The 25,702-nt window shown below is 51.0% G+C and overlaps 1 protein-coding gene across 25 annotated transcripts in view; it reads left to right on the top strand.

The window, feature by feature from the left end:
• The first annotated feature begins 6,577 nt into the window (after window positions 1–6,577).
• Window positions 6,578–25,702, top strand: part of EPB41 (erythrocyte membrane protein band 4.1) — a 233,172-nt gene continuing 214,047 nt past the window's right edge. For 18 of the 25 annotated variants that reach the window (XM_063701076.1, XM_055389794.2, XM_063701072.1 and 15 more), the window contains exon 1: window positions 6,745–6,877. The gene's annotated coding sequence lies outside the window, so the exon portion shown is untranslated. Of the gene's footprint in view, window positions 6,878–25,702 lie in introns of all 25 variants that reach the window. The other 7 variants (XM_063701037.1, XM_063701052.1, XM_063701049.1 and 4 more) reach the window with 4 other exon arrangements.

The following is a 25,702-nucleotide window of genomic DNA, read 5'->3' as shown; positions in this document are numbered from 1 at the left end:
TCAAAAAAAGAAAAAAGAAAGAAAGAAAAAAAAGAGTTTGATAACCTCTTGGACTAGTTGATATCTAAGTTCTTCTTGGCCCTAAACATTTTAAGACTCTGTCCATGTCTTATTTGACCACCAGACTGTGAATTAGAAAAGGGCTGGTCGGCAGGGCGTGGTGGCTCACGCCTGTAATCCCAGCACTTTGGGAGGCCGAGGCGGGCAGATCACGAGGTCAGGAGATCGAGACCATCCTGGCTAACATGGTGAAACCCCATCTCTACCAAAAATACAAAAAAAAAAGAGTCTCACTTTGTCTCCAGGCTGGAGTGCAGTGGCACGATCTCGGCTCACTGCAACCTCTGCCTCCCAGGTTCAAGCGATTCCCCTACCTCAGCCTCCTGAGTAGCTGGGATTACAGGCACCCGCCACCATACACGGCTAATTTTTGTATTTTTAGTACAGACGAGGTTTAACCATGTTGGTCAAGCTGCCCTCGAACTCCTGACCTCAAGTGATCCACCAGCCTCAGCCTCTTAAAGTGCTGGGATTACAGGCGTGAACCACCGCACTCGGCCGCCTTCTGTATTCTTAACTTTTTTTTTTTTTGAGCTGGAGTCTTGCTCAGTCACCCAGACTAGAGTGCAGTGGTGTGATCTCGGTTCACTGCAACCTCCACCTCCTGGGTTCAAGCGATTCTCCTGCCTCAGCCTCCTGAGTAGGTGGGATTACAGGTGCGCGCCACCATGCCCAGCTAATTTTTGTATTTTTAGTTGAGATGGGGTTTCACCATGTTGGTCAGGCTGGTCTTGAACTCCTGACCTCAGGTGATCCACCTGCCTCGGCCTCCCAAAGTGCTGAGATTACAGGCATGAGCCACCGTGCCCGGCCTGTATTCTTAACTTTGCATTATTTATCTAGGAAGACCCCCCACCTCAGACAAGCTTCAGGCCCCACAATCCTGGATCTGCCCGTTGGGTCTTCGGTTTTCCCAACTGCAAAGAGAGAATAAAGGCTGTGAAAGGACTTCATAGGATGTAAGATAATCTCTTTTATTTTTTAAATTTGTATTTATTTTTGAGACAGGGTCCTGCTCTGTTGCCCAGGCTGGAGTGCAGTGGCACAATCACAGCTTACTATAGCCTAGACCTCATGGGCTCAAGCGATCCTCCCATTTTAGCATCCTGAGTAGTTGGGACTATAGGCGCATGCCACCACATCTGGCTAATTTTTCGTATTTTTTTTGTAGAGATGGGGTTTCGTCACGTTGCCCAGGCTGGTTGTGAACTCTTGGGCTGAAGCAATCACCCTGCCTTGGTCTCCCAAATTGTTGTGATTACAGGTATAAGTCAGTGCTCCTCGCCTATTTTTTAAATTAAATTTTATTTATTAATTTTTAAAAGACTAGTCAAGTGCAGTAGTGAGAAGGAGGGAAAGAATAGAACAAAGAGTTTGATCTGTAACTGATGGTGAATAATCAATTGAGATAATTCACTACTTTCAGGCCAGCATATTTTCATCTTTTTTTAGAGACAGGGTCTCACCGTGTTGCCAGGCTGGTTTCAAGTGATCCTCCTGCCTCGCTTCCCAAAGTGCTGGGCTAACAGGTGTGAGACACCTCGCCTGGCCACTGATGATCTCTTTTATTCCTTTCAAAGTCCCCAGAGAAGAAAAAATGAAAAGGAAACATAAGGGACTTAGGGTTTCACGGCAAGTTGTGGCAAGCTGTGAGGTTGCAATCCAGGATAGCCCACTTGAAAGCTCCCCTTTCATATCACCTCCTGCCTTGAGTGCACACCTGTGCACGCAAAGGCACCCGCCTTTCCCAGGAACTCAGCCTCTGGCAGCCTGGAAGGCTCAGCTCTGCACTTCCGCCCCAACTGCTCCAGGACCTCGAGGGGGCAGCAGACACCGTCTTTCCCTCACCCTGGCAACTGCTCATTCCAGTTTTCAGAGTCCCACATAGCCAGAATCTCAGCTCTCCCCAAACACCTCCATCAGCTCTCTCCTGCCCCTCCCTGCAAACAGCGAGTATCGCCTTCAAGTCCTGGCCTTGTCATGTTCTGGCTGTGTGATAGTGAGCAGATCACCTCACTGCACTCTGCCTCATTTAACTCATCCATAAAATAGGGCTATCTTGTGAAAACAGGTCAGTGAAGCACCCGGCACGTATATAATACACCAACAATCATTGACAGCCATTGCTGTTTCAACAAGGCCTTCTGGAGATGTCACCTCCCCTGGGAAGGGGTTCTCCTGATAGGATTGGCCCCTGCCCCACGCTGTGGCAAAGCCGAGGAACTCCTAGGCAGTGAGGCCTTTCAGGGCTCTTCAGTGTTCATTTGTTGGCATCCTCTGCGCCCATACATGGGCCCCTCCCTGGGCTGCAGTGTCTGACTTGGCTTTTTCTCCATCCCTACCAACCCCCATCTCTCCCTTGGAAGGGCTCTGCAACTTCATCCCCACCTCGATGTCTTCCTGAGGATTTTCCCCAATTTTCTTATCTTTTTTCTTTTCTTTTCTTTTCTTTTTGAGACAGAGTCTCACTCTGTTGCCCAGTCTGGAGTGCAGTGGTAGAATCTCGGCTCACTGCAACTTCTGCCTCCCAGGTTCAAGTGATTCTCCTGCCTCAGCCTCTTGAGTAGCTGGGATTACAGGCGCCCACCACCATGTCTGGCTAATTTTTTTCTATTTTCAGTAGAGACAGGGTATCACCATGGTTGGCCAGGCTGATCTCGAACTCCTGACCTCATGTGATCCGCCTGCCTCAGCCTCTTAAAGTGCTGGGATTATAGGCGTAAGCCACTGTGCCTGGCCCCAAATTTCAAATGCATTCTCCTGGAGAAGGGTTGCTGACCCACTGCCTACCGATTTTCACTGTCCCCTTACCCACCCCTAAATGACTGCCACACCCTGGTCCCCTCTATCTCAAAGACTCACTGACCATCCCCAAATGTCTCTTCCCCTGTGTCTTAACCCAGCATTTGAAGCCTTCCACAATTTGGTCTCATGATTCACCCTGTCCTTCAACTATCCCAGACCATTTTCTGTTCCCAGAGTACACCTTCACTATCCTACCTCTAAGCCTTTGTGCAGGCTGTTCCTCCACCTGGAATGCCCTCTCTCATTTCCATGTAGTAAATTAGTCCTTAATGTCCAGCTGGGAGGTCACCTCCTCCAGGCAGTCTTCCTTACTCCCTCAGATGGAGTCATTTTCCCCTCTGGGCTCTGGGCATACAATTGCTTTAGGATCTTCCTCATAGGAAGCCGTGAGTAACAGCAGGAACATCCATTATCCACACTTTGCAAATGCCTTTCCCTTCTAGTATCATGGGCCTGGGAAAAGCAGCAGGGTGAGAGCCATTAACTCCTTTGACTGATGAGGAGACAGGCTAGGAGGAAGTCATAAGCCCCGTAAATAGTGGAGACAGGATTCAAACCCGAAACGGCCACACCCGCTGCCTTGGGCCTGAGCGTCCTCTCCCTCTCTACCATTTCTTGTGGCCTGGTCTTGTGACTCTCTGCCCCTTTGTCAGTCTCAACTTTTAATAATTCGCTCAATGAAGCGCTGCTGAAGGAACAGAGGCTCCCACGTGTGCACTTCCCCGCCCCCACCCTGTCTGTTCCTTGCCTTCTTTATCACCCACCTCAAGCCCATCTGAAGCTGGTGGGAGTGCCCAGGCTCTGACAGGATAAGGAATTCCTGGAGGTCCAGGTCTTCTCAGAGGAGGCGGGGGAGACACAAACAGGTTCCTTCCTCCACCCCCCAAGCTTATCAGCGCCCCACAGGCTCCGGGGAACTGAATGCTCAGCCGAGGGAGGAAAGCTGCCCCCTGCCTGTCACCTTCACACCCTCTATTACTTACCCCGTCTCTACTAAAAACACACAAAAAAATTAGCTGGGCATGGTGGTCTGTGCCTGTAATCCCAGCTACTAGGGAGGCTGGGGCAAGAGAATTGTTTGAACCTGGGAGGCAGAGGTTGCAGTGAGCTGAGATCACGCCACTGCACTCCAGCCTGGGCGACAGAGCAGGACTCCGTCCCAAAAAAAAAAAAAAAAAAAAGAGTAGTATGACCTTGGGTTGCCACTTTAGCTCTCTGAGCCTCAGAAGCTCTTTAGAACATTTTTGGCTGTTAGGATTCAATAAGATAAAATGAGCAAATGCTTGTAAAAGAACCAGGATCGCTAAATGTGAGTGGCTTCTTCAAGAGGTCACTGCCGATGGGGGCATCTCAGGTAGCAAAGTGCTCCCTGCAGTCTGGGGATGGAGGCGAAGATTATGATGTCACTGGCAGAGGCCGTGGGGCAGGGGGCCTGCAGTCCAGGGAGTGACAGCTTTCCCGCTTCAGTGACTGACAAAGCCACACAAGGCCTTCACCCACACAAATGCACAAGTCACCTCAACGAGAAACACACACACAGGTGCCTGGGTGGAGGGGCCGTGGGACGGGGCAGAGCTCTCTAGGTCCCAGGGCCTGAGGCCCAGGGGACAACCTGTTTATAGGACACAGACAGACACAGATTCACACCCTCTATATAAACTCACAAACAGGGGCACACCCTCACAGGCACCAAAACACACCCCCCTACACATACACATACACAAATGCACAGAAACAGGAGATACAGGATCGCAAGCATATTCCCAAATGCACTCCCCACGCACAAATTCAGAAACGCAGAGCCCTCCCTGGCCACCACACACACACACACACACACACACACACACACACACTCTTATCAGGCTGGGGCAGGCACTGGCACTGCTGAGTCACCCACAGGCAGCTCAGCCCAACAGAGCTAGAGCCACGTGGCTGCCCCAGCAGGGAGGGGGCAGGGCCCACAGCAGCTCTTTAGAATCACCCCATCCACCTGACTGCTGGGGTTTTCCTCTCCCTAGCCCTTTGATTGAGTCAGGGGTGGGGATGGGGTTGGGGGAGGAGCCACTGTTTGCAGAGGCCAAATCAAAAATTTCACAGCCTGCACTCTCCTGGGTGCAAGAGTACGCGTGAGAGGAATTAAAAAATACTACTAGATTAATTACTATTTGCAAATATATTTTCACATACTCTAATTTAACCATCACAACAGCTCTATATAAAGTTAGCACTATTATTAATCTCATTTTACCCCGGGGTGGGGGGCGGGTGCCTTGCCCCAAAGCCCAAAACCCAGACTCACCTGCCTCCAAATCCCTACCTCATAACCCCTGGGCAATACTGTCTGGTGGGCAGGTGTGATATAGGCAAGTGAAAGGTACATCAATGTGCTTGGGAGCCTGGTTGTCTGTGTGTGTGTGTGTGTGTGTGCGTGTGTGTGCTCGCGCGCCAGGCTTCCCCAGGGGATTCACAGGGATAGAGACTGAAAGGGTCTCAAGTGTCCTGATTTCTGGTCGAAGGATCCAACACTTCTGTAGTCCCTTGGAGCCCACCTCCCTCCATCAGAAAACATCTCCCCAGTCAAAGGGCTCAGTCTGACCCTCCTCTGCTAGACTATGGGCTCCTTGAAGGCAGGAACCAGGGCCCTGAAGCCTCAAACAGGACCTGATTCAGAGAAGTCCTCAGTGAATTTGGAGTGGGGGGAGAGTCAGTCAATGTATGACTTTAATTCAGTTATGTATCAATATAACAATAACATCAATAATTATAATAAATGCTAATGCTTATTGCATGCTTACCCTGGGACTGGCACTGTTCTTAGCACTTAACATGGATTCTTTCATTCAATTCTTGCCACAACCCTTGAGGAAAATACTTTTATTAACCCCACTTTGCAGAGGAGGAAACTGGCTTGGAGAGAGTTAGTAGCTCACCCAAAGTAACTCAATTAGGAAGTGGCAGCGTTGGGGATTGGAACACAGGAAGTCGAGTTACCCCATTTAGTAGGAAGATCACTACATTCAGAGGAAGGCCTTTGTCCTCAGCGAGCCTCAGTTTGCCGTATTTGTCCAAAGAAAGGGTTAGTTTTCCACGGTGCTCTGGCCTGGAATATTCTATGATCCTATGATTCTGTGACGAAGAGCTTTTGAAGTGTCAGGGTTAGTTTTAAAATGAAAGAGGCCATTCTGCCAGGTGGTGAGCTTCCTGACATGGGCATATGTAAGCCAGCTCAGGCCTGAAATGGGAGGGAGGGGATGAGTCTTCGGCCAGTGACCATGGAAGCCCTTTCGGCCAGTGACCATGGAAGCGTTGATGGAGTGGACCATCAGGAGGGGAAAAGTCACTGAGAAGAGTGGCAAGGCGGGCATGACAGGATCCAGAACTCGCTTTTACGGAACGCCTACTGTGTACCAGACCTATGCTTGACATTTAACTTACATCGCTAATTCTCAGGAAAACATTGTAAGAGTTATGGTTGACGAAATTCAGATCCAGAGAAGTGACTTGTTCAGGGTCACGCCGGACCAAGTGGTAGGACAGGTGATCCAGGTGAGTCTCCTCACGGTCACTTCCCTAGATCCCCTCTGACCAACCCCTCTACCTAGTACCCTTAGGAACAGTACCACGTGTCAAATTGCTTCACACTTTTGTCATATGACGTCACACCAGTCAATCCAGGAACTCCCTGCCCTTCCCTCCCCTGACCTCTGGGGTCTATCAAGGCAGCCCCCGGCTCAGTGTCCCCGCCGGACGAGGCTACACCTGCAGCCCCCGCCCCTTCCCAACTGCGACTCTCGCACTCCTCTGCCCGGGCCTCCCCCTCCCCGCCCCGCTGATCGGCAGTTGCCTGCGCCAATCAGAGGGCCTAGCGGGCGGGGCGGGGCCTCACGATGGAGTTGCCCTGTCAGTGCAGGTGGAGGCCCCGGCGGGGCAAAGTGGCAGGAACCTCTTAAAGGGCGAGAGCGGCGCGGAGCCAGAACGCGGTCCGGCCCGGTCCCCGCCGCACCCAGCCCAGGTGAGCCTGGACCACCTGGGGGGCGACCCTCGGTCCCCGGGAGGGACGGGGTGAGGGACAGAAGAACCTACCCCCAAGGGCTCGGACCGTCCCGGGAGAGGCGAGACCAGGGTCGAAGGGTCCAGGGCTGAGGGGTCCAGCGGTCCCGAATTCCAGAATTCGAACTTGGGGTCCAAAGGAGTCTGGGCATCTTAAAGTTCAGGGTGCAGGGAGGGGCGTGGGAGTCTGGAGAGGGGGTCCGGGAGCTCGGATCCGGAGCTAGACACGTCCGGGTCCGGCCGGTCCTGGCTGTCTGGGGCGGGGGTCCTGCGTTCGGTGTCCGCGGGAGAGTCCCTGCAGGTCAGCGCAGCCCCCGGCCGCCCCCTAGCCCCGCCTTGCCCGGCCCCGCATGCTCCTGCCGGGCCCGCAGCAGCGCTGGAGCGGGCTGGCGGCTCGCAGCGGGAGAGGGCTCCGGGGCCTGGAGCCCCGCGCCCCGCTCCGGCCCTTACGTAACTGACTTTGAGTTTCCGGACCCAGGGACCCGCCAGCTGGGGCGCCGGCTGTGCCCGCCAGGGTGGCCCCCCCGGCCGCCGCGCCAGCCCCACACCCTCCCTGCCAGGCTTGGTCTAGGGGACTTCCCTCTGTCTGGGTCTCCCAGGTCTCTCTGTCCGGTTCAGGCTCCGGTTCCCTCTCATCTCTGGGTTCCCTGTATCTCTCATCTCTCGTCTCTGTTTGGCTGTCTCTTCCTGTCTCTGTCCTCTGTCTTTCCTCAAGAATTGTCTCGCCCTCACCTACACTTCCCGGCAGGCCCCACCTCTTCAGGGTGGGACAGGACCCCTCCTCTCCAGCTAGTTGGAGGCAGGGACCTGTCTAGACCAACCCGAGCCCGAGCTCGCTCCAGGAGTGGGGAGGGGAGAGGAGGGTTGGGGAAGATGATTCTAGGACCCATAGCTCCTGGGTCCGGGAACGGACGACCCCTTCTCCGCCTCTGGAGCCCTTTCCTCCAGAAGGAGGAGGCTTGGACAGAGCCTGGCTGGGGCTGGGCTTAGGGCAACTGGGAGTCCCTGTGAGAGCTGCCTAGTGTCTCGTCAGGGTCAGGTCCTCAGCTATTGAAGGGGAGCGGGAGGGGCTGGGGAGGGGCCAGAGCCCTGGCACGCGCCCCGGAGCTTTAGCAAGCTCCCTACCTCCACCCAGTTTCAGGCCTGGAGGATGGTCTTGGCAGGAGGCTGGGTGGGGAAGGGATCTGCAGGAGGAGGCTCAAGGGACTTCTGCATGTTGGGGAGGAGGGTGGAGATAGAATGACAGACCCGCAAGTCTAAGGAGCACCTACTGGGAACACTCCCTGCCTTGAAGGCTCTCCGGGGTGTCAGACAGACACTTCGGAAATAACTGTAAATAAGGCGTTAAAGCAGGTGTGAGGTGGGAATTATTATTTCTTCTTTTTTTTCTTTTGAGACGGAGTCTCGCTCTGTCGCCCAGGCTAGAGTGCAGTGTCGCGATCTCGGCTCACTGCAAGCTCCGCCTCCCGGATTCACGCCATTCTCCTGCCTCAGCCTCCCGAGTAGCTGGGACTACAGGCGCCCGCCACCGCGCCCGGCTAATTTTTTGTATTTTTAGTAGGGACGGGGTTTCACCGTGTTAGCCAGGATGGTCTCGATCTCCTGACCTCGTGATCCACCCACCTCGGCCTCCCAAAGTGCTGAGATTACAGGTGTGAGCCACCGCGCCAGGCCGGGAATTATTAATTCTAAGCCAGGAGAAACTTTGCCCAAGGAGGCAGGAGGTTTGAGAAGAAAGGGAGCCAGAAGCTGAAGGGAGCAGAGGGAGGGAGGAAAGGGGACATCCAGTGCCCAGTAGGCTCTGCACACAGCAGAACTGGGTTGAATCCTGACCCTTCCACTTTCCTGCTGTGTGATCCTGCATGAGTCACTTCACCTCTCTGAGTCCCAGGCTTGTACTTTGTCAGTAATCCGGACCTTGCAGGCATAAGCAGCATCAAATAGGCAATGTGTATGCAGACCAGAACAGTAGCTGGTCTGATAGCAGGCCAGTAGTGTGTTTTAAGAAGGGAATGGAGTGGGGAAGCCCTGAGGTTTCCGCTGTATGTATAGGAGAGCCAGGCACCACCTGCCAGGTCTCAGCAACATGGGGCATGGGTGGAGTGCCTGGGTGTATGGGTGATACTCATTGAGGCCACACTGGCTGTCTCCTGATTGGCCCATCCCTCTACCTCCTAGACCAGGGCTGGCCTCCCTCTGTAGGCTCCAGGTGCCAACAGAAGCTCCCACCCAGGCCGCCTTACTCCCCAGACCAGTGCGGATAGAGCCCTGTCAGGGCAGGGCCAGCACCCTCTCTGCAGAATGGACCATGGCCAGGAGACTGGCTGGCCGTGCTGGGCAGGAACATCCGTCTGGCTAGGAAGATGCTGACGCTGTGCAGGCCCCATGGAGGTCCAGACCTCTGTTGGCTGGGGCTGGGCCCAGCTGATGGAACCTAGGCTGCAGGGTGAGACAGAGGCTGGGGTGGTGAGAGTGAGGAGGGGAGATGCAAGGAGGGACTCCTGGAGAGGAATCCTGAGCCCAGGTGTGGAACCAAACCGAGCTTCATTCGGTTATTCTCTAAGCCTTTCTTGAGCACGTACTGTGCACCATATACAGGTCTGCCAGCCACAGACCTGAACAGGATACTCACAGAGGGCTCACCACAGAGTTATGGTGTCCTGAGATTTGTTAGGGGTTTGCAGAATGGGCCTGTATGACAGTTCCTGGGGATAGGGGAGTTCAGAATTTTCCCAAGGCCTTAGATTCTGATATTTTATTTTATTTTTATTTTATTTTATTTTATTTTATTTTATTTTATTTTGTTTTTTTGAGACAGAGTCTCACTCTGTTGCCCAGGCTGGAGTGCAGTGGCATGATCTCAGCTCACTGCAACCTCTGCCTCCTGGATTCAAGCGATTCTCTTGCCTTAGCCTCCTGAGTAACTGGGATTACAGGCTCCTGCCACCATGCCTGGCTAATTTTTTTATTTTTAGTAGAGATACGATTTTGCCATGTTGGCCAGGGTGGTCTCGAACTCCTGACCTCAGGTGGTCTGCCCACCTCGGCCTCCCAAAGTGCTGGGATTACAGGCGTGAGCCACCGTGCCTGGCTGATTCTGATATTTATTAAAGGGGGTGGGATTCCACTCCTTTATAGTCTGCAGGCTAGTCACTTTGCTCCCTGGGTTTCAGTTTCCCTTTCTGTGAAATGAGTAGGGGAGATAAGTCTAAAGTCTCTATGGGTCTTCCAGCGCCTATTACTATAGTCTCGGGACCTAGATTGGGACTTAGTCTACCCCCTACTCTCACCCCACGTGAGGGGATAGGATGGAGCAAGATGAAGGCTGAGTATGACGGGCCCACAAGTCCTGTTCTTGGCCTGTGTTCTCTAATCATAATTACAGCCACTGCCTGTTAAGCACTTACTATGCACAGCATTCTGTTCTAAGCCTTTAATATGCTGCATTAACTCATTCAATCCTTACAATCTCATGAGGGAAATATTATCTTTGTTTTGCAGGAGTTTAGGGAGCTGAACAGACTTGACCAAAGTCACAAAGCTGGGAAGTGGCCGAGCTGGGATTTGAACTTAGGTTCAACTCCAAAGCCCAGACCTAACTAAGAGTGGGAGCCTCCACCCCACGGGTACTGAGGTGCCCACATTGCTCAGCCCTTACCTGTGGAACTGTTTGACCCCTGCTGGAGCAAGCTCTGAGCTCTGGGATCTTGAGGCTGGGGAATTTGGGGAACAAGCTGTGCTGCCTGTGTTGGGTGGCCCCTGGGGCCAGCATAGAGAGAAAGGGGTAGAGGGAGCAACCTCCAGGTCAGCCAGGGCCCACTAGGGGTTTCCCCAGAGGGGCAGCCCCACCCAGCTACTGCCCAGTTGCAAGACTGGGCACTGAAAGGCAACCTTGGGTATGTGGCCAACTTTGGACCTCAGTTGCCCCATCTGTAAAGCATGGACTTAAATGAGTGTAGACACTCCTTGACCCCTGGGTTAGTGGCTGAGGTCAGCAATAGGATAAAGGGTTAGAGGAGGGCTTGGAGTGACAGTGACTGAGTCTGTGAAGGAAGAGTTTGGGTCAGGAACATCTTGGATCTTGGGCCAGCTGTTTGATAGCTATTTCAGATGAAGAGACTGAGGTTGGAGAGGTTCAAAGGCTTGTCTGGGGCTGTTCAGCCAGTACCCCAGAGACTGAAGGGAAATAAACCAAGGGAAAACCCGGAGAACAAAATCCAGGCAGATATGAGCTAGAATCCTGGGTTGGCCACTTAACTAGGCTTGGAGGTGTGAAGTGGCACCCCTGAGGACACACGAGAGTCCCTTCACCTAACTGTCCTCATCTTTAAAGTGGGAATAGTAACAATTTCTCCTTTGTCCACTTCCTGGTTTGTTGTGAAGGTTAAAGGAGATGAGGCATTTGTAAAATCAGGTGAGAATGTGGTTGCTGGTCATTTTTCAGTCCAAAGCTGCAGTTCCGGGTTTGTGTTTGTGGTGATGGGAGCATTTCCGACAGCTCCTCTGTTGAGATGCTTTATCCAGGAGTTGTGCTGGAGAGAAGCCCTAAGAATAACACCACCGGCCGGGCATGGTGGCTCACACCTGTAATCCCAGCATTTTGGGAGGCCAAGGTGGGCGGGTCACCTGAGATCAGGAGTTCGACACAGCCTGGCTAACACGGTGAAACCACGTCTCTACTAAAAATACAAAAAATTAGCTGGGCATGGTTGGTGGCAGGCGCCTATAATCCCAGCTACTCGGGATGCTGAGGCAGGAGAATCACTTGAACCGAGGAGGCGGAGGTTGCAGTGAGCCAAGATCGTGCCACTGCACTCCAGCCTGGGCAATAAGAACAAGACTCCATCTCAAAAAAAAAAAAAAAAAAAAAGAATAACACCACCATTTATTGCACAGTTGCCAGTACCAGGCACTGTACTCAACTTCACCTCTCATTGTATCATTAACCCCTACAGCAACTTTGTCAGGTAGGTGGTACCCCTCACCCATGCTGGGTCCCTCCAAAACCCATGCCGACAGCCCCTGTAATGATAGTAGCAAACGCTTCTGAATGGTTTACTGTGTGCCAAGCATCCTTCCAGACGTGTTACATGTATTGACCCATGTTAATCCTCACATCAACCCTGTGAGGTGGATACTAATACTATCTCCAGTTTGCAGATGAATAAATGAGGCATAGACAAGTAAAAACGAGGCCAGGCGTGGTGGCTCAAGCCTATAATCCCAGCACTTTGGGAGGCCGAGGTGGGCAGATCACCTGAGGTCAGGAGTTTGAGACCAGCCTGATCAATATGATGAAACCCCATCTCTACTAAAAATACAAAAATACACGGTGGCATGCACCTATAATCCCAGCTACTTGGGAGGCTGAGACAGGAGAATCGCTTGAACCAAGGAGGCGGAGGTTGCGCCATTGCCCTCTAGCCTGGGCAACAAGAGGGAAACTCTGTCTCAAACAAACAAACAAATAAACAAAACAAAACAAATGGCCCCAATGTCACAAAAGGTAGAGCCATAAATAGTGAAGTCAGGATTTTCCCAGGTTCTTTTTTTTTTTTTTTTTTTTTTTGAGACAGAATCTTACTCTGTTGTCCAGGCTGGAGTGTAGTGGTGCGATCTTGGCTCACTGCAACCTCTGCCTCCCAGGTTCAAGCAATTCTTGTGCCTTAGCCTCCTGAGTAGCTGGGATTATAGGCACCCACCACCATGCCAGGCTAATTTTGTATTTTCGGAGAGACGGAGTTTCACCATGTTGGCCAGGCTGGTCTCAAACTCCTGGCTTCAAGTGATTTGCCTGCCTCGGCCTCCCAAAGTGCTGGGATTACAAGTGTCAGGTTCTTTTATTCTGAGATAGGGTCTCACTCTGTCGCCCAGGTTAGAGTACAATGGGGTGATCACGGCTCACTTCAGCCTTGACCTCCTGGGCTCAAGGGAGCCTCCTACCTAAGCCTCCTGAGTAGCTGGGACTCCACCACACCCACCCAATTTTCATATTTTTTGTAGAGATGGGGTTTCCCCATGTTGCCTAGGCTGGTCTTGAACTCCTGAGCTCGAGCAAAACTCCCACCTCAGCCTCCCAAAGTGCTGGGATTATAGGTGTGAGGCACCATGCCCGGCTGGCCCAGGTTCTAAAAGTCTCCTCCTTGACACAATCATCACAGTTGTAATTCGGTAGTTATTTACATGATTGTCTCCTCACTGCATTGTAAGCTCCATAAGTACAGGGGCCATGTCTGTCTTCTTCAGGCTGTATCCCCAACCCCTGGCACACAGCAGGTGCTCAGTTAATGTTTGTTCACAGGGACGCTGCTGCCTCTAGTGGGCTGGGCCCTGGAGGCCTGATGAGCTGAGGGTGGATTATCAGATTATTGCTGACTAGGGCGTCTGCCCCAGCAAGACCCCAGAGGCAGAGGGAGGGCAGGGTTCCCTCCTGGCTCAGGCCCTGGCTGAAGAAGGGGCCCCAAAGGGCTTTTTCTTTGGCTGTGCTGTGTGTCTCACTGCTGTCCTTTGCTTCCATGTGCCACTGCGGTGATGGCTCCACGGCCTCTCCTGGACTGGCTACGTGACCCTGACGGCTGCTTCTGGGTGAGTAATGGTTTGACTTAATGACTGCCACATGAGCTGATTTTAATGCATGTCCTGTGGCTCTGAGGCCACTGGGAGGCGTAAAGAGAGGCCCGGGGGTAGGGGTGGAAATGCTGAGAGAGGGCACTCTGTGATTTTAGGATCCTACCATAAGCAGGGCCTACCAATTAAACACACTGGGTGCTGATTTTTTGGTCACATGATACAATGCAAAGGTCTTTGGGGCAGACCGGGCTGGAATAGAATCCTTTTTCTGTTGCATACAGGTGGGTGATTCTTTGCATCTCAGTTTCACGTCTGCAAAATAAGAATATGAATACTTATGGGACACAAGTATATTTGTTCTTTTATTCATGTAAGCCCCACAGGGGCAGGGATTTTTGTTCATCTGTTCACCAGGTGCTGTATCTCCAGCGCCTAGGGTATAGTAGCACGTAGTAGGTGCTCACTGAATGTTTCCAAAGGAATGAAGATATTTACTGACTGATTATGGTATACCTATCAATGTGCTTTGTATTGGATTAAATGGCTAATGGATATAAAGGGCCCAGCATGATAGGGGCTCAGTGAATGTGAATTCCCTATTTGCTCAATAGACTGTGACTTTCTTGGGGATCAGGGCTCTGGTAAAGTGAGCTCTGGGTCTTCTGAACTTAGTAAGGGGCCAAGTACCAAGCATGTATCAATCAGCACAGAGAGGGGCCTGGCAACTGGACTTCCTGGAGAGGGAGTGACAGAGCCTCTAGTTTTCATCAGAAGAGAGAGGCAGCTGGGAAGATCTGGGGCAGAAATGGGAGGGATGGGGAGGGACTCTGCCTTCTAGTACTGCCACTTTTCCTTGTCCAGGTGTGACCCTGGACAAGGCATGCTCTTCCCTGAGTCTTGGAGACCTCATCTGTGATGTACATATCACAACACTTTCCCTGCATAGGTGTGGGAAGGAGTTGATGAGAGGAGCCCACACAGGGCCCCATTTGGTAACTTCCCAGCCCTGGGCTCATTCTGGGATTCTGGGAGGGGATTATGTGTTCCTCTTTCTGGCTCTTTTCTCCTACTTTTAACTGCTCACCGAGCTGGGACTGGAATCCAAGGAGCCCCTGAACTTCCCAGCAGGCTGGCCAGGGCCCTGGGATAAGGGCTGGGCTCTGCCTGGTGTGGGAGGAGCTGAGTGGAGGTTCCAGCTCAGCCACTCTCGCTGTGTGACTTGGTTCTGTAACCCCTTCTCTGCCTCGGTTGCCTTACCTGTAAAGTAGGGTTATTAAAAGACACCTCCCTTGAAGAATTGTTTAATTAGAAAATAGGTGGATTAGGCATTATTATCCATAATGCTATTTGGCTCTGGCTGAGGCGACTGTAGGGAGGGCCCTGGAGAATTACATCCCACTGTGGCCCAGGGAGCCTGGGACTCGCTAGTCATCATGTGTATTATTGCCATTTATTGGCTATTTCTTATGGGCTGGGCTGGTTATGTGCTATTTTAGACACATTATCTCATGCATTCCTCCTAGTGACCTAGGAGACCCTCTGAAGCAGGCATTATTATTCCCGCTTCATGGCACTGGGTAAGTCAAGTGAGTCACCCAGAATCCCACAGTTCTTCGGGGGTACAGCTGGGGCTCAGACCCAAGCCTGCTCACTCCAGGGCCCAAATTCTTTTTTTTTTTTTTTTTTTTTGATGGAGTCTCACTCTGTCACCCAGGCTGGAGTGCAGTGGTGCCATCTCGGCTCACTGCAACCTCCACCTCCTGGGTTCAAGCAATTCTCCTGTCTCAACCTCCCAAGTAGCTGGGACTACAGGTGTGCACCACCATTCTTGGCTAATATTTGTATTTTTAGTAGATGGGGTTTCACCGTATTTGTCAGGCTGGTCTCGAACTCCTGACCTCAGGTGATCAAGCTGCCTCAGCCTCTCAAAGTGCTGGGATTATAGGTGTGAGCCACCACGCCCGGCCCTAAGGCCCAAATTCGTAGTGTGAAACTCTCATATTTCTCCCAAGGAGGTAGAGTGTACATCTGAATTCTCTTTGTCCATCTCCCATGACCAGTACAGGGCTGGTGGGAGCTACTGACGTGTTTGTCGGATAAATAAATTCATGCACACACACTGCACCCCCACCCAGGCCTGCTGCTGTAAGAGTTTTAAAGAGAAAAGATAATAGAAAACAGGAGAAGGCTGGACAGCTTGGTGCTTGAGGGTCAGACAGGCCTGACTTTGCATCTCGCATCTATTGTTTACCAGTTGTGTGACCTTAGGCAAGATATCTAACCTCTTGGAGCCTCAGTTTTCTTACCTGTAAAATGGGGAAAATAAAAGAACCTACCTACCTCTTAGGCTTCCTGTGAGGATTAAATAGTGAGGCACATGGTGAGCATTCAACAAATAGTAGCAATGGTTATTGTTATTAATATAATTATGAATATTATTTGGGGATTATAAAGATGTTCCTCTTGGGACAAAAGAGACCAGGTCTGGGAGGGAACTTCTGGGGACGGGTGGTGGATAGCAGCCTAGTCTGACAGACCCCTGAAGGCATGTGAAGGGAGGGAGGTGGCCTCATGGAAGTAAGAATGTACCTCCCTTTTCCAGTCATCTGCTTTTCCTCTGTGTCAGGCCCTGTGCTGGGCATGGGGCCCAGAGATGAATCTGTGTAGTCCTTCCCCACCTTCCCCACCAGGAGCTCGGAGTCTAGTTGGGAAGAAGATGCAGAAATCACCAACTCCACCTTTATCGAATAGGTGTTCTTATGCAAAGGGCAGCAAAAAAGACATTCCTAGTGGAAGGAACTGCATGTGCCAAGGTACACAACTGCCTGCACTTGGGGGAATGCAGCTGAAGAGACAGGCTCAAGACAATGAATGAGGACTTGACCTATGGCAATGGGGAGTCACTGGATAGTAAGCAGGGAGGGGCAGGGACAGGGGCAGGAGGAACTGTCCAGGTGAGAGATACTGAGATCTTGGGCTGGGGACTGTGCCATGGGATGAGGAGCAGTGGGTGATGTGAAGTCTGTTTAGGAGGCAGAGCCAGCAGGGCGTGATAATGAACTGCAGTGGCCAGAGAGGAGAGGAGAGGGCCAGAGGGAGATCTTGGGGCCTGGGGCCAATGGGGCCCACTGGGGTCTCTGGCTGAGGGACATATCTGGGTGGAGGAGGCAGAGCTGGGTTGAGGGTAAAAGCCATTCAGCTGCTCTCACTACCTTTCCCCTCAGTTTCCCAGGCAGCAGCTATGTCTGAGCTGGACACTGGGGCAAGGCCTGTGGCCACCAGGGCCCAGGGTACCCACTCCTATCTCAGGGGTCCCTTGTGGTGACCCTGGTAGGTCTGGTAGGGATGAGACCTCTTTGGGGTGGGGGCCAGGCAGGAGCTGTGTGGTGCAGAAAAGCCCTGGGTTCTAGACCTACCAGTGTTACTGAGTGTCTGTGCCACCCCAGGAATCGCCAGGCCTGGTGGCTCACACCCGTAATCCCAACATTTTAGGAGGCTGAGGCAGGAGGATCACTTGTGCCCAGGAGTTCAACACAAGCCCAGGGAACATGGAGCAACCCCATCTCTACAAAAAAATACAAAAATCAGCTGGGCATTGTGCATGTGCCTGTCATTCCAGCTACTTGGAAGGCTGAGGTGGGAGGATCCCTTGAGCCCAGGAGGTTGAGGCTGCAGTGAGCTGTGATTGCACCATTATACTCCAGCCTGGGTGACAAAGTGAAACCCCTGTAGGTAGGTAGGTAGGAAGGCAGGAAGGGAAGGGAAGGGGAGGGAAGGGAAGGGAAGGGAAGGGAAGGGGAGGAGAGAGGAGGGGAGAGGAGGGGAGAGGAGGGGAGGGGAGGGGAGGGGACAGGAGGGAAGGGAAGAAAGGAAGGGAAGGAAAGGAAGGAAAGAAAGAAGGCACTCCCATCACTCCCTCTCTCTTGCCCTCCTTTTCCTTGCCTTGAAAGTGAGAATAAGAAAACCTGTTTTGCTTGCCTCGAAGATTCAGTGATAAAATACAACTACAGACAGTAAACATTTATTGAGAGCTGACGGGCTAGGTTCTGGGGGCACAAAGGTGACTCACTCAGTGTTCCTGCTCCTTAAGGACGAACTGCCATGTGCAGAGTGAGCCCAGGGGAGCAGGTGGTTAACTCAGGGGCATCAAGGGGAAAAGAGCTAGGTTGGGCTTTGAAGGATGAGTAAGAGCTCTCTAGGTAGGCAATGGCAGGAACAACTTTCTAGGTACAGGGAATGGCATGTGCAAAGGCTCAAGCCTGCATACTGTGCTCAGGATAGATGAGCACTGTCGTTGGTGTGGCTGGAGCACAAAGGGAAAGGCTGGCAGTGACAGGAGATGAGGCTGGTCAGGGAAGTAGGGCCCACGTCAGGCAGACCTTTGGGGATGTCACTGGCTCCCCTCTCCTTCCTGCACCCTCACAACTGCCTGTTCTGCTCAGAGAGACAACCAGGGCCTTCCCATGCTGCTCCTCCCCTTGAGTTCCCACCTTCTCCCCTCATCTCCACCACCCCAGCCAGATCAAGTGGCTGCCTCTCTCAGGAGTCAATAACCTGGCTGCCCTGCCAGCCCTGCCACTGAAAAGCCATGCGGCCTCCAGTCACTCACATACCCTGTCTATCTCAGTTTCCACCTCAGTGAAGTGGGAACAGCAGGCTTTCCTCCCAGAGAAGGGCGGAGGCTTCAATGAGATAATCTCCACAAATGGCCTGGCCCGGTGTCTGTATGTATTGGGCACCCATAAACAGGAGCTAATTAAGCCATCATTATTTAGACTCCTCAGTCTCCTTGGCCCCACCCACTGCTTCCCCTTTACCTCTCCTGGCAGCCCGTTCTAGCCAAGAAAGGAAGGAAAAGATTAAGAAACAAGCCCAAGTCTTCAGAGGGGTCCTGGCCCACTGCCAAGCTGGCTCCCCTCCTGCCCCTTGCCTGCCTTGGCCTTGGGCCCCAGGATTCTCAGTCCTGAGGCCTGGGCACTCTCCCACCCCCTGCACTAGATGCCCTGCCCTGGCTGGAGGCCAAAGCCAGCAGCAGCCTTGAAACAGGACACATATTTAGAAAATAGATAGCTTTATTTTTTTTTTCCTCTGGGAGTGGATAAGGAAGCCCTTTTTTTCTGGTGCTTGCAGAAGAGTGTGATGTTCAGTATTTCTGGAGGTCCAGTGGTCAGGGTAGAGCTGGATCCCTCAGCCTTCTGGATCATGCAACAGACGCTAGCCACCAAGTCCCTTATGGAACAGACACGGACCTCAGATCAAAGCAAGTGTCTGTCAGTGCAAGATCACACAGTAGAAGCCCAGGTCTCCAGACCCTCTGTGCACTGTCTCATAATGCATGTGGTGCAGTGGCCTTGGCTGTCACTTTACCTCTCTGAGCCTCAGTTTTCTGCACTGTAGAGTGGCACCGATTTTACCATAAGGATCGGCAATAATGTACAGAAAGCACCTAGTGAGTCCTCAGTGGCAGGAAGCTACTGTTAGAGCTGCTGCCTCTTAAAAACTTCTTCTGCCCTTCCCCTTCCTGATCTAGGGACTTGGAATATCTGCTATGATTTCTGTTGAACAAATGACACCTGATAAGCCAGTTTTAAAGCAGGAGGCTCAGCATCTGTTATGCTTCCCTCCCCTCTTCCCCCTTTCCTGGGACATTCTAGCCCCACCCAAGACAGTTTCCCTTCTGCAGCCTCTGATGATGCCACTGCAGGCACTCAAGAAAAGCAGAGAGTAGGAAGGGCCCCATGCCATCCAGGCTTAGGCTGGGGGGGAAAGTGATGGACTGTGAACTCCTTGGAACCATCCTCGGGAGCTAGGATGACTTGAAGACTTCCACAGATGGTGGGAAATAGGCCTAAAAGAGAAAACCTGGTTCACAGCCCCAAAAATGGTAGAGTGGAAGGAACACCAGCCCTCCTAGCTCTCCACGCTGTGAGATCTTGGGCAAATTACCTACCCTTCCTGAGCCTTCATTTTCTGATTTAAAAAAGGGAGGGGATGGATTGAGGTCAGAGGTTTCTACTAATACTACAGGATTAAAAGTAGGGATTTGTGAGCAGAGAGACTTTGGTTTAAATCCCAGCTTCACCCCTTACCAGCTGTGAGACCTCTAGCAAGTTGTTTTACCTAAGTGAGCTTCAGTTTTTTCCCCTATAACATGGGGAAAATATTAGCATCTTCTCATAGGATTATTTAAGGGCTAAATTAAATAATTTATATGAAGTACTCAGTCCGTAGCTGACAGACATGTTGCAATTATTATTGTCGTTTTTGTCATCGTTATTCTATGATCGGTAGAGATAATAAGAAGTCATAAAAGAGCTCATTGAGAAGGAAGGACTTGAGAAATGTACAGGATTGATTGAGTTATTCATTCATTCAATAAATATTTAGAGTTTCCACAGATAGGCCAGAGACTAGCAGTAGAAAGGTGGAGTCAGACAGAGCTGCCTATTCTAGCTGTGTGATGTGGGATCATTTACTTCTTCTTCTTTTTTTTTTTTTTTTTTTGAGATGGAGTCTCCTTCTATCACCCAGGCTGGAGTGCAGTGGCATGACCTCGGGTTACTGCAACCTCTGCCTCCCAGGTTCAAGCAAACCTCCTACCTCAGCCTCCCAAGTAGCTGGGGATACAAGCATGCACCACCATGCTAGGCTAATTTTTGTATTTTTAGTAGAGTTGGGGTTTCACCATGTTGGCCAGGCTGGTCTTGAACTCCTGACCTCAAGTGATCTGCCCCTCTCAGCCTCCCAAAGTGCTGGGATTACAGGCATGAGCCACTATGCCTGGCTGGATCATTTACTTCTCTTCTGTTGGTCTCATGCCTTTGTTTGTAAAATGGTGAGAATAGTGGGCAAAATGTTACCTCCCGGGCTGTCCTGAGGCTAAAGAGAGTTTAAGTGCACTAGTCTGTCTGTGTCTGATTCCTTTCCCACTAGGCCCCTCAGCTGTTAATGACTAGAGGCATGATCCCAGGCAAGTCGGTCAAGCACACTTCCACCCCAGGGACTTTGCACTTGCTAGTCCTTTGGCCCAGAACACTCTACCCCCAAACACTTTTGTAGCTTGTTCTCTCATCTCTTTAAATTTTTTGTTTAAATGTCACCTTCTCAATAAGACCTTTCCTATCTTTTTATTTATTTATTTATTTTGAGACGGAATCTCGCTCTGCTACCCAGGCTGGAGTGCAGTGGTGAGATCTCAGCTCACTGCAAGCTCCGCCTTCTGGGTTCATGCCATTCTCCTGCCTCAGCCTCTCCAGTAGCTGGGATTATAGGCGCCTGCCACCAAGCCCGGCTAATTTTTTGTATTTTTAGTAGAGATGGGGTTTCACTGTGTTAGCCAGGATAGTCTCGATCTGCTGACCTTGTGATCCGCCCGCCTTGGCCTCCCAAAGTGCTGGGATTACAGGCGTGAGCCACTGCACCCCGCTATTTATTTACTTTTTGAGACAGAGTCTTGCTCTGTCGCCAGGCTGGAGTGCAGTGGCATGATCTCGGCTCACTACAACCTCCACCTCCTGGGTTCAAGTGATTCTCCTGCCTCAGCCTCCTGAGTAGCTGGGACTACAGGCGTGCGCCACCACGTCCAGCTAATTTTTGTATTTTTAGTAGAGACAGGGTTTCACCATGTTGGCCAGGGTGGTCTCGATCTCTTGACCTCATGATCCGCGAGCCTCAGCCTCCCAAAGTGTTGGGATTACAGGCGTGAGCCACTGCACTCGGCCTATTTTTATATTATTATTATTATTATTTTGAGATGGAGCCTTGCTCTGTTGCCCAGGCTGGAGTGCAGTGGTGCGATCTTGGCTCACTGCAATCTCCGCCTCCCAGGTTCAAGGGATTCTCCTGTCTCAGCCTCCTGAGTAGCTGGGATTACAGGCACCCGCCACCACGCCCATCTAATTTTTGTATTTTTAGTAGAGACAGGGTTTCGCCATGTTGACCAGGCTGGTCTCGAACTCCTGACCTCTGGTGATCCACCCACCTCAGCCTCCCAAAGTACTGGAATTACAGGTGTGAGCCACCGCACCCGGCCTCCTGACTTCTTACTTAAAATTGTAACACCTTTCTGTCCTCTAACCTTAGCACTGTCTGCTTATTTTTATCCATAGCACTTATGACTCTTTGACATACTGTATTTTATTATTTGTTTATTGTCTCTCCTCCCATTGGAATGTAAGCTCTGTGATGATGGTGATTTTTGTCTATATTATTCAGCGTTATATCCCTTGTACCTAGAACAGTGCGTGGTGCATAGGAAGTGCTCAGTAAATATTTGGGGTGTAAACTGATGACTATATGAAGCCTATTCTCTCTGGATCTAGGAATATTTTGAACACACAGTAGAATCTCAATAAATGTGTGAATGAGAGAAAAAGTGAGTGGTCATCATCCTTTCCATTTGTCAGATCATACTTTAGCTGGGTCAACCCTGAGGCTCTTTTGCTTCTGATTGCTTCTGATATTTTCTGCCAGGGCATCAGTTTCAATTGGAGTGCCCAAATCTTTTGTTCCGGAGCCTGAGCTTTGCAGAATTTCTAGTTGGGGCTGTTTGGCTGTTGGGTCCGCAATGGTTATTATGTCATTATTGGTAATTAGCACTTAGGCCTAGAGGATTGAGCTTTTTGTTTTTCAGCAGAAATCATAGCAGAGAGCTGTGCTAGACACTGGGAGCCAGGCTTGGAGCAGCTTCCTCTGGAACTTTCCCCTTCCCAGCTCGGGGTCCATGATTTAGGGAGACCAAGACAGAGGTGCCCAAAGCTAGGGGCACATGGGTCACCAGCTCAACTGCTATTTTCCCCGGACAGTATCCTGCAATGTTTTCCCACAACACACCTGGGTCTCTATGCCTGGCCTGGTACAGAGGGGGTTCCTCACACCTTCAGGGGAGCTAGGTGTAGGGTTTCCAAATATCCAGTGGACAGGGGCATTTTCTGATGCTCAAGATTATAAGTGGAGGAAATTATCCTGGGTTTGAGACTCAGGAGCCTGAGCTTAAGTGGCTGTGTAGCTACTGACTTTCTGTGTGTTCTTAGGCATGTCACTGCCTCTTGTTGGGCCTTAGCTCTCTCACCTGTCAAACAGAGATAAAGATGCCTACTTGACCTCACTAGGAAAGAGAGGCAAGATAGTGTCTTGAGCAAGGAGTTGGGTTCTGGACTCACACACAGCTGGCTTCCCAACCATACCCCTTCCTAGCTGTGTGACACTGGGCAAATCACTTCACCTCTCTGACGTCAGTTCCCAAAGCAATAAAATGGGGCTAAAATAGTACCCACTCTACAGGGTTGTTGCGAGAATTAAATAAGAGAATGCAGTTAAAGTACTTAGGCACTTAGCTGGTACTCTGCACATGTTTGCTGGTATTATGATAATGACCATCATGGAAATGTAGGCAATCTGTAAAAAGAATACTAGCAACAGGGCCAGGCAGATGTGGGTTTGAATTCTAACTCTGATACTTACTAGCTGGGTGATCTTGGACAAGTTTTTCACTTATCTGAGACTCTATTTCTTTTTCTTTTCTTTTCTTTTCTTTTTTTTTTTTGAGCTAAGGTCTCACTCTGCTGCCCAGGCTGGAGTGCAGTGGTGTGATCTCAGCTCACTGCAACCTCCGCCTCCTGGGTTCAAGCGATTCTCCTGCCTCAGCCTCTTGAGTAGCTGGGACTACAGGGGCCCACTGCCACACCCGGCTAATTTTTATATTTTTAGTAGAGACAAGGTTTCACTGGCCAGGCTGGTCTTGAACTCCTGATCTTCAGGTGATCTGCCCACCTCAGCCTCCCAAAGTGCTGGGATTACAGGCATGAGCCACCATGCCTGGCCTGAGACTCTATTTCTTCATCTGTACAATGGAAATTATAGTCATATCTTCCTCAAGGGGGTGTTGTGAAGGTTCAGTGACATATTGTATATAAAACACTTGGTGTAATGGTTGGCACATATTAGCTCCACTTTATAGAAAAGGAAGGGAGGGGAAGTGAATTACCTGGACTCGCATAGCATCTCAGTGGTGAAGTTCTGATTTGAACCAAGGTCGGCCTGCCTCAAAAGTCCAGTTTTTTTTTTTGTTGTTGTTTGTTTGTTTTTTTGAGACAGAGTCTCACTCTGTTGCCCAGGCTGGAGTGCAGTGGTGAGATCTTGGCTCACTGCAACCTCCACCTCCTGGGTTCAAGTGATTCTCCTGCCTCAGCCTCCCGAGTAGCTGGGATTACAGGCACCCACCACTGCACCCGGCTAATTTTTGTATTTTCAGTAGAGACAGGGTTTCACCATCTTGGCCAGGCTGGTCTTGAACTCCTGACCTTGTGATCCATCTGCCTCACCCTCCCAAAGTGTTGAGATTACAGGCGTGAGTCACCTTGCCCGGCCCAGCTTTTTTTTTTTTTTTTAAACTTTTTCTTGCCATCACTCAAGTATGGGATCATAATGATGGCTGTTATTATAGAGCCACTGGACTCATTCGTGCTAGGATCCCCAGTGCCCAATAAATGTGTGATGGATGAAGAAAGGCGGGACCACTGTGTCCCCACTTCCAGGGAGGCTTTTACCTTGAGGTTGAGGATTCTTTCTGGTTGGTTGCTAGCAGATTTAAAATAAAAATCATACTTAGTGTAGTATGGGGCTTTGTAATCTGCAGAACCCTTTGCATTCTCCACATCATTTGACCCTTCTTCCTTTCTTATATTGAAGCTCTAACCTCTAAGGTAATGGTATTTGGAAATGGAGTAATTAATCAGGGAAGTAATTAGGATAAGATGAGATTATGAGGGTGGGGCCCTCATGACAGTATTAGTGCCCTTATAAGAAGAGACACCAAGGCCAGGCGCGGTGGCTCATGTCTGTAATCCCAGTACTTTGGGAGGCGGAGGCGGGTGGATTACCTGAGGTCAGGAGTTTGAGGCCAGCCTGGCCAACATGGTAAAACCTTGTCTCTACTAAAAATACAAAAAATTGGCCAGGCGTGGTGGCTCATGCCTGTGATCCCAGCACTTTGGGAGGCCAAGGCTGGTGGATCACGAGGTCAGGAGATCGAGACCATCCTGGCTAACATGGTGAAACCCCGTCTCTAAAAATACAAAAAAATTAGCTGGGCATGGTGGGGGGCGCCTGTAGTCCCAGCTACTTGGGAGGCCGAGGCAGGAGAATGGCATGAACTTGGGAGGCAGAGCTTGCAGTGAGCTGAGATCATGCCACTGCACTCCAGCCTGGGCGACAGAACGAGACTCTGTCTCAAAAAAAAAAAAAAAAAAATTAGCCAGGCGTGGTGGTGGGAGCCTGTAATCCCAGCTACTTGGGAGGCTGAGGCATGAGACTAGCTAGAACCCGGGAGATGGAGGTTGCAGTGAGGCGAGACTGCGCCACTGCACTCCAGCCTGGGCGACAGAGCAAGACTATGTCTCAAAAAGAAGAGACATCAGCTGGGTGCAGTGGCTCATGTCTGGAATCCCAGCACTTTGGGAGGTCCAGGCAAGTGGATCACTTGAGGTTGGGAGTTTGAGACCAGCCTGGCCAACATGGCAAAAACCCCTCTCTACTAAAAATACAAAAATCAGCAGGGCCTGGTGGTATGTGCCTGTAATCCCAGCTACTCGGGAAGCTGAGGCAGGAGAATCGCTTGAACCCGGGAGGTGGAGGTTGCAGTCAGCCGAGATCACACCACTGCACTCAGCCTGGGCGACAGAGGAAGACTAGGTCTCAAAAAAAAAGAAAAAAAAAAACCAGAAAGCTTGCTGTCTCTCCACCATGTAAGGACACAGCAAGAAGGTGACCATCTGCCAGCCAGGAAGAGCACCCTCACCAGAACGTGGCCATGTCTGATCTCTGACTCCAGCCTCCAGAACTGTGAGAAAATAAATTTCTGTGTTTAAGCCACCGAATCTATGGCATTTTGTTGTGGCAGCTGAGCTGATGAAGGGTAGGTGACTTGCCTAGAGTCATACAGCGAATTTATTGTGGAACTAAGGCTGCAACTTATTTGCAGTCTCTCTTATGACTTCTTTCTTTTTCTTTCTTTCTTTCTTTTTTTTTTTTTGAGACGGAGTCTTGCTCTGTTGCGGAGGTTGGAGTGCAGTGGCACGATCTCGGCTCTCTGAAACCTCTGCCTCCCAGGTTCAAGTGATTCTCCTGCCTCAGCCTCCAGAGTAGCTGGTACTACAGGCGCCCACCACCACGCCCGGCTAATTTTCTGTATTTTTAGTAGAGATAGGGTTTCGCCATG

Source organism: Gorilla gorilla, chromosome 1 (genome assembly GCF_029281585.2).
Source record: "Gorilla gorilla gorilla isolate KB3781 chromosome 1, NHGRI_mGorGor1-v2.1_pri, whole genome shotgun sequence".
In the NCBI taxonomy this organism is placed as follows: Eukaryota; Metazoa; Chordata; class Mammalia; order Primates; family Hominidae; genus Gorilla; species Gorilla gorilla.
The sequence above is the reverse complement of the archived record's forward strand: the minus strand, read 5'-3'. Positions and strand labels throughout refer to the sequence as shown.